The sequence below is a fragment of the Crocuta crocuta genome, unplaced genomic scaffold (assembly GCF_008692635.1).
Source record: "Crocuta crocuta isolate KB4526 unplaced genomic scaffold, BGI_CrCroc_1.0 scaffold339, whole genome shotgun sequence".
Lineage (NCBI taxonomy): Eukaryota > Metazoa > Chordata > Mammalia > Carnivora > Hyaenidae > Crocuta > Crocuta crocuta.
The window spans coordinates 2385061-2394324 of record NW_027530357.1 but is presented as its reverse complement, the minus strand read 5'-3'; the positions used below and the strand labels follow the sequence as shown (position 1 = coordinate 2394324).

The following is a 9264-nucleotide window of genomic DNA, read 5'->3' as shown; positions in this document are numbered from 1 at the left end:
TGTTATTATTATTCGTGACTATTCTAAGGCACAGGAATGTCTTTACGACTTCTATCTGCCAATACTATTTCCGTTAGGTCAGGGTTCCTCGACCTCAGCACTATTGATATTTTGGGCCAGATAATTGCTTTGCTGTTTGGGGTTGAGAGTGGGAGATGTACTGTGCACCGTGGGATGTTGAACAGCACCGCTGACCACCATCCATCCGTTAGATGCCAGTCGCATACTCCCTACACCTGCCCCAGTTGTGATATCCAGAAATGCCTTCAGACGTTGCCAAGGGGCCTCTGGGGAGCAAACTCGCCCCAGGACAAAAATCACTGTATTAGACTTCACTTAATAAATGGAAGGTATTCCAATCCCGCTTCTGCTCAGTGGCTGAGCTCACGGCCAGTTCTGGCTTCCGCCCTCAGAGTAGGTGTGTGGGTCCTGTCTTGGAATGCTCAGCATTGACATCCTACATGTTACTTTATTTAATTTGTTCTAAATCAGTAGTTCCCTTGTGGTTCGGTGTGTATGTGTTTGTTCTCAAACTGGGCCAAGAGAAGAAGTGGAGGGTTGCAGATGGTGCAGCCTGTAGTCTCTGTCTATTTAATTCAGATGAGTCTGTCCTGGTGAAATTTCTTCCAAAAGTATGAGTTGAAGACAACATGTAATAGGTACCCAGAGTGTTTACACAGCTCTGCTTACAAGAAGCACGATGCAAAATAAAGTGGATGTTTGTTGGTTTTGTGTGTGTGTGTGTTTTGTTACTGCCAGGTATATACTTCTTTCTTAGCAAACAGCACTCTGCTTGTGTTTTGAGGAACTTTTCTCTGACTGTGGGCAGCTGGTAGAGCAGAAAATCCAGCCCAAAGGGTTCCTGCAGTCCCTGCTGGTGGATTTCTTCTCTCCAGCTCCACAGAGTGGACACATCTTTCAGTTACCTACTGTTGTGCAACCAACAAACCCAAACTTAGAAGCTCAAAACAATGATCTATAATTTCTTATGATTCTGTGGGTTAACCATCTGATAGATCTTCTGGTCTCACCTGGGCCCATCCTCATGGTTGCCTTCAGCTGGCTGGGCTGGGCTGGGCTGGACTGGATGATCCAGACAGTCTCATTCAATATTTGACAGTGGGTGCTGACTATGACATCTGGAGAACCTCAGTGCTCTTGCATGTAGCCTCTCATTTTTCAGTAGGCTACCCATACTGCACGGCAGGTTTAGGGTTTCAGGAGTGTAAGGGCAGAGGTCGCAAGGTTTCTTAAGACCTAAGCTCTGGAGCTCACTCATCATGTCTGCCACGTTCTGTTGGTCAAGGCAAGTCATAAAGCCAACTCAAATTCAAGGGAGTGGAAAAATAGACTCCACCTCTTGAAGGGGGAGCAGCAACATCACATTACAAAGGGGGTGACCAGAAGAAAATGTGATTCATTGAGGGCTATTATTATAATGACCTAGCACAACAAGTGACCTAGCCCGTTCCAATTAGATACTCTCTCCTGGGACTCCAGAGCAAGCTCCTCAGGCTCTCTGGATACTTTAAAGAGTATTCACAGATCCTTCTTAAGCCCCTTCAGGTGTATGTGTGTGTATTTGGCTTGGGTTGGCCAACATTGGGTCTATTGAGTTGAAGACCCTTCCCAGATATTGGCATATAAGGACATACACTCACTTTTCTGTAAACTGTAGGAGGTGGACACCAAGTTCTGGGGAATTGTCTTGTCCCCATTCCCAAGGCCAGTGGTGGCCCCCTTTATCTATGTCTATCCAATGTGATCCCAACTCCTTGACCATACTTTTTGGGATGAGAAGTAGAAACTAACCCTACTGAACCCAATCAGATTACTTCTCTCGGCACTTAAAATCAAGACATGAGAGTCCATCAGGCTCTACTAATCCATGAATGAGGCCATGTAAACTCAAAGACTAAGGACGGTTACCTTCCACTCTATGCAGGAAAAGAGATACAGTAAGTTGATGTGCAGAAAGAAAGTAGGTGCTGAGAGGAGAGACTTGAGAGACCATGTAGCATCTAAAAAAGAACCTGAGAGATGTTTGACTCCTGAGACCTTTCTGGTCCCTGGTTCTTGTCTCGGCCATAGTGATTGGTTCAAGAATCAGCAAAGGCTGGAATCAGGTCAATAATAGTGAATTTCAGGACGCGCATAAGAGATATCAGAAGGTGTATTCTTTCTTCCCCCGGATGGTGTGGCATGAAGATGTGAAATGCGCTAAAAATAGCAGAATCTGGAACAGTCCTAGGACCACTCCATAAACTCTGAAGAAGATGCCAACACTACAGAAGTTAGAATGAAGATGTCAAAAGAAAGCATGTGCTCAGAGACATTCTGCAAGTCATTGAATCAAGCCTTACCCGAAGGGATCCCTGCATATAGACTTTCAGTAATGGGAGCAAATAGCTAGCAAATCCCCCCGTATTGTTCAGGCCATCTGGAGTTAGGATGAAGCCAAAAGCATCCTCATTGACAGCTATCTCTTATAAGTATAACCTATTACTTTTTTAGTGGGTAACAGATGGGAAAAAATTCAAGACATGTGCCATTGAAGAGGACCTAACTCCCAAAGCAAGACTTGCAGGCTCTCTGTGCCCTGTAAGGGGTATTCACAGATCCTCCATGAGCCCCTTCAGTTATAGAAACCGCATGTGTGAGTCCTCCAGGAGACCCTATTAGATTGCCCTACATATGCAAGAACTCAGTAAATGTGCAGATTGATTGGAAATTTTCATCCTGATCTAGTCTTTGAAAACCATTTCTGGGGCACCTGGGTGGCTCATTCAATTAAGCACCTGACTCTTGATTTTGGCCAGGTCATGATTTCATGGCTCGTGAGTTCAAGCCCCATATTAGGCTCTGCTCTGATGACATGGAGCCTGCTTGGGATTCTGCCCCTCCTCCACTTGTTCTCTCTCTCTCTCTCTCTCTCTCTTTCTCTCAAAATTAATAAATAAAATTTTTTTAAAAAAAGAAAAATTGAAGCACCTGGGAAGCTCAGTTGGTTAAGCCTCCAACTTCAGCTCGGTCATGATCTCATGGTTCATGAGTTCGAGCCTCACATTGGGCTCTGTGCTGATAGCTCAGAGCCTGGAGCCTGCTTCGGATCCTGTGTCTCCCTCTCTCTCTGCCCCTCCCCCACTCACACTCTGTCTCTCTCTCCCTCAAGAATAAATAAACATTAAAAAAATTAAAAATAGAAATTAAAAAAAATAAAATCATTTCTATGGTTTGGGTCTTTAAATTTGAAGAAGTAGGCGAAAGCAAACAGAGTAAGTGTCTTAGGGCTCATTCTGGGCTCTTGCAATGCAACTAAAGCACAGAAATTCATTTATTTTGCATCTCTGGCCATTGATAAACACAACTCTCCTTGCACAATGTTGCCCCACAGGAAGGATTCAGAAACTATTCGGGACCTCCATCTATAATCAGAAGAGTGGCTGAGCTTGTGGGAACTGATCAGATAATTCACTTTAATCTCTTCCTGCTGCTAACTGATGAAAAGAAAGTGTGTGCTCCATTTTATGGATAAGGCAAATTGAGGCATATGGTGGTGATAGACTCAGCTAGGGAGTGAAAAGCACTAACAAGGGCATTCACATTTGATGCTATGCTGAGCTCTGAATCACCTTTGTAAATCACAGATTTTCTACTGCCAAGACATCTAAAAATAGAGCTGGAGGCTCCAGAGGGGCCAGGAGGGGCAGGCCAAAAAAGAGAAGAAAAAGAAAAGGCCAGGGGCATCTTAAAATTATAAATCTAGTTTAAATGATCAGGACATGCATTATAGTGACACAGTGCAGGGACCTCATTAGTGACTGACTTTTAAAGAGTTATTACAATTGTCCAAAAATGAATACTAGTCTTTCCACAATTTCATGGGTAAAATCAAATATGATGAGTAAGTATGCCAACTAGCAAGTACTCACATGCCCAGGGTCTAAAGAAAATAAATCAAGAAGTTATTCTAAGATACCTTTCAATAAATTTTGCTTTCTCCTTTACTAGCATTGGGTTCCATTTAGTTCAATAAACATTTATTGAGTGCCTATTACATGCACAGTACTGGGCATTTCACTTCCATTTGTATGATGGTCAGCTGTTACCTCAATGTTTTCACTAAGTTCTTCCAAGTACAATACTGTATGAGTTTCCCACGGTTGCCATAACAAAGTACCATGGACTGAGCAGTTTGAACAATAGAATTTTATTCTCTCACAGTTCTGGGGGCTAATAGTCCCCAGTAGAGGTACATACAGATCCATACTCCCTCCAAAGGCTCTAGGGAAGAAACTCTCGAGGCCTCTCCCACCTTCTGGTGGCCATGGTGTTCCTTGGTTTGTGACCACATCACTCCAGTTTCTGCCACTGTCTTCATGTGGCCTTCTTCATGTGTGTGTCTCTCTGTGTCCTCTCCCCATCTTATAAAGATGTCAGTCATTGGATTTGGACCCACCTAAATCCAGGATAATTTCCCCTTGAGATCCTTAACCAGTTAGATCTGCAAAAGCCCTATTTCCAGATAAGGTCACATTCTGAGGACCCAGGTAAACATGAATCTTTGCAGGCAGGATACTATTCAACCCACTAAACATGCTGTCTCACAAAAGCATGAGTAAGCAATGCCAATTTCACCAAAGCTTTTGGGAGGGTGGAGGAGGCGGTTGGGATTACTCACCCCACAGCAGATACCTTGAAATTTCTCTGTCGCAGGTTGGATTCTTGGCAAACGACTCTTAGATGGAGATTAGCATGACGAATGTTTATTAAAGAATGATCTCAGGTTCTCGACCCTGGCAAAAGGGGGTGGGAGGAGGAACACCGGAGTTGGGTTGTGATGCAGTCACATCAGAGGCCTCCGTTGTTCACCAGCTAGACCCCAACGTCTGACCTTTATTGCTCATGTGCTTGTACCCAATCAATGATTATCCCACATTTTCCCTTAAGCTCTTCTTTCCAGCTTAACTCTTAACTTGGGCAAAAGACCCTAAGGACATAGCATCTATAATGGAAACCAAAACTACCCCTCAAGCAACAGTGACTGCCTGGACAAAGAGTTCTGGTGCCCAGACCACCCAAACCAGGTTGAGCTTAACCCCTGACTCACCCCTGCGCAGATAGACCATGGAGTGAGCCGCAGAGTGATGGACAGCTGCCTTTACCTCATTATAATATGAAAATCTCTGCCCAAGTTGGAGCACAAGCCTCATTTACATAGCATACAATGTATGTATAGGCATGTTTCCTTAAGGTGCGTGCACAAACTTGTGCCTACCTCTACGTATGATGGCAAGGCTCCCTCCCCTTTCTAAATACTCATCCTAACCCTAAATAAAAAGAACCCATTCACTCTTGCTCAGGGATCATGGCTTTGGAGGTTATTCCCCATGAACTCCTTTTTTTTAAAAAAGTTTTTATTTATTTTGAGAGAGAAAAAAATAGAGAGCAAGTGGGGGAGGGGCAGAGAGAGACCATCCCAAGCAGGCTCCTCTGCCAGGCAGCATGGAGCCTGACACGGGGCTCCAACTCACAGATCATCAGATCATGACATGAGCCAAAATCAAGAGTCAGATGCTTAACTGACTGAGCCACTCAGGTACCTCACCGTGATCTCATTATTTGTTACAAATAAAGTTTCCCTGTGTGACAATTTCCCCTGGTGTAGTTTCCATCGCAAGGAGTTGAACTCATGTTAGTTACACATCGACCCCATGAAGAATTCTGGAGCTGGGATAGCCCTTCAGGGCCCTTAAGTCCCCCACTGATTGTTGGATGTGGGATTCCCAGGAAGGAGAGTGTGGCCTTGGGGGAAGCGGCTCTCTACAGGAAAGGCAATTCCCATAAGGTCTGACAGCTTTGGGCTCCCGGCCACAGGAGGAGACATCACAGTGTCTACCAAACCTCCACTGTCATTTCCCTCTTTCCATGGCTGCTATCAGGCAAGTCTCTTTTTTCTCCTGTCTTCTAATAGTGCTGAGGGCCCCTCACATTCCTCACCCCCATTGAAGCTTCTTTCTTCAAACCCATCCATCCACAAAGAAACTGAATTACTGTTAGCTAGGATGCAAAGGGAAGTTACTCCAGTAAGAGGGCCGAAAGCTATCTGCAGAAGAGAGGAGGGAAGGAATGTGTTTTGTTTTGCAGAACAGTTCAAGCCACCAGGAGACAACCACTGGGTGTTCTACCAGATGGCCCCTCGCTAGGTGTGTCTCACCTGATAGCCCCTTACCTGAGCCAGTTTGAGCTGGAGTGGAGCTGAGAACCAGTGCAGAAGCTTCCCTGAGTTGTCCTGAAGTTACCTTTAGCTCATTATAATACTAAGATTTCTATAGATTACTACTATAAGAGTTTTCCATCATTTTTTGAACATATGAAATATGCGCTCGCATGTTGACACTCTAGGCATGCACAGTTGTACCAAAATTGCCTATGTAATATCCCTGCCCCACCCCCTAATACACCAAAGCTTCCGGTACTAACCCCAAGGGGAGAAAGTGCTTTGAGAGCTTTCTTGTTGCCCCCTTATTTGTAACAAGTCATAAAAAGGTCTTTGCTCTCAACACTTCCTTCGGTTGTATCCAACATGATGCACCCCAAGTGGCGAACCCCTTGAGTTTGGCTATATTACCACTAGTGCTAGAAGACATTGAAGGGAGTAATAAATGGCAACCAAGGCATTTGTTAATGATGCTTATAGTGTAATGAAGTGAATGCTGGATTTTGAGAAAGAAGACAGAATCTAAGCGCTAGCTGTGTCCACCACTAGCTGTGTAACCTTGGGAAAATCACTAGCCTCTATGACTTGAGGGCAAGGACCATGTCTGTTTTGTTTGTCACTGATTATGCAGCACCCACGATAGTGTCTTGCATGTGGCATGGTTTTAATAAATATTCCCCGAGTATACGAAGGGAGGAACAACTTGTGCCTGAGTATTGGTTTCCTTGGAGTACTATTTAATTAGTAAGGATAGGCTGCATAATGATGGGCTACATAGGGATAGGCTACGTACCACCCAAAATGTGTCCCCGCACCAGCAGCAGCATCCTCAGGAACCTGTTAGAAATGCAAATTATTGATCCCCACCCTAGATCTGCTGAATCAGAAACTCTAGAGGAGCAGTCCAGTATTTCTCATTGAGAACCGCTGGGCTAGGTTACACCAAGGTAACAAACTCNGCGCCCGATCTCGTCTGATCTCGGAAGCTAAGCAGGGTCGGGCCTGGTTAGTACTTGGATGGGAGAACCGCTGGGCTAGGTTACACCAAGGTAACAAACTGAAAATCAACAAGTGGCTTAATACAACAAAACTTATCTCTTGTTCATACCATCTCCTGTTGACAAGTTAGTCGTCATCCTTATTCAGGGATTCAGGCTGCCATCTTGAAAGCTGTTGGTTTCCAAGACCAAGGGGAAAAGATGGTGAATCATGGACTAGTTCATTAGAGTCCCATCCAGGTATGAGTGATGTCATTTCTGCTCACAACTCACCATCCAAAGCAAGTCACAAGGGCACGTTCAACTCCAAGAGAGAGGCGAGGAAAGCACCACATCTACTCTGTAGGATTGTTGAAAGAATCAAGTTAAATATCAAGTAGGGAAGCCTTCTGAGAACTGTTAAAAGCTATCACAATTTAAGAGATTATTTTTGTTATTTCTACTCTTGTAAAAGGGTTTATTCCCTGGCTATTTTGCTCATTGTCACCTTTGTTAAGGGACGGCTCAGAAGGTGGAAACATAATGTTGAATTCTAAAGCAAGAAGTCACCAAATAGAGAGAGAGAGAGCAGGAAGTCACAACCCGTAAGATTAACTTCAGAATTTACTAGATATTTCTCTTAAAAGAAACTGGCTTTGAGAAGAAAAAAAAATGATAAAAATCTGTAAAACTTATGATCCACACAATACTTGGCACACAGAAGGTATTTGATATGTTTTTGTTAGGCATGTTTTGTGATTTTGTTTCCAACTATTTATACAAATTATTGCATCTCACAGTTGCAAAGCTTGGCTTGTTTGGAACAAAATTCTCTCTGCTGATCAATTAGATGTAGGGCTCATCTGACTGGACAGTATATATTGAACAGTATATACAAGTGGAAGTCCAACCAGAGTTCAAATCCCAGCTCAGTCACTTATTAACTGGGTAACCAGAAATAAGCTATTTAAACTTCTTCTCTCTCTCTTTCTCTGTTTTATCTGAAAAATGAGGATAATAATAATACTTGCTTCACAAGTTTGTTTTAATGATTAAATGCAATGATACTTGTTAAATGCTTAGAACATATGTGAACATAGGAAGTATACAATAAATGTAATCTACTACATCTACATTATGTTACTTTTAAACTTAGAATAAAATTCAACCTCTACCAATAATCTACAGAAACTGCTAGAACATTTCTCACCTTCTCTACCTCATCTTCACTACTCTTTATGAACTCACCACTCGAAAACTACACTGACCTTTTTTTTTTTTAAGTTTATTTATTTATTTTTGAGAGAGACAGACAGTGTGAGCTGGGGAGAGTCAGAGAAAGGGAGAGAGAGAGAATTCCAAGCAGGCTCTGCACCATCGGAGTATAGCTCAATGTAGGCCTCAAACTCACAACCGGTGAGATCATTGACCTGAGCCAAAACCAAGAGTCGGACGCTCAACCAACCGAGTCACCCAGGCACCCCAACCTTTTTCTTTTTTCTTTAATTAAAAAAATTTTTTTAATGTTTATTCATTTTTGAGAGACAGAGAGAGACAGAGTGTGAGCGGGGGAGGGGCAGAGAGAGAGGGAGACACAACCCAAAACAGCCTCCAGGCTCTGAGCTGTCAGCACAGAGCCCGACGCGGGGCTCGAACCCACGAACCGTGAGATCATGACCTGAGTCAAAGTCAGACACTCAACCAACTGAGCCACCCAGGCTCCCCTGACCTTCTTTTTTCTTAAATATAGCAAGCTTGTTCCTGCCTCAGGGCTTTTGTACTGACCTTCCCTCTGCCTGCGCCCTTCTACCAGCCCTGCTGACGGCTATCTCCAACTAGTAGTTCACTATTGGTCCAAATGTGCCCTCCTTCATTCAAAGATGAAATCATCATGTCGTACACCTGAAGCTAATATAATGTTCTATGCCAATTATGTATCAATTTAAAGACGTGCCCTCCTTTAGAGGGGGGGGGGTCACACAACCCAAAATTAGCCATGCTAGTTATTGAGTGTTCTTTCCCACCACCCTGGCATTTTTCCTCTCTCTAACCATCTTGTTCATCTGT

The 9264-nt window shown here is 43.7% G+C and overlaps 1 non-coding gene across 1 annotated transcript; it reads right to left on the bottom strand.

Annotated features, from left to right (window-relative positions):
• Positions 1–8832: 8832 nt before the first annotated feature.
• On the bottom strand, positions 8833–8917 carry TRNAQ-UUG (transfer RNA glutamine (anticodon UUG)). The gene has a single exon. It is a non-coding gene; the product is annotated as a tRNA-Gln (tRNA).
• Positions 8918–9264: the final 347 nt, after the last annotated feature.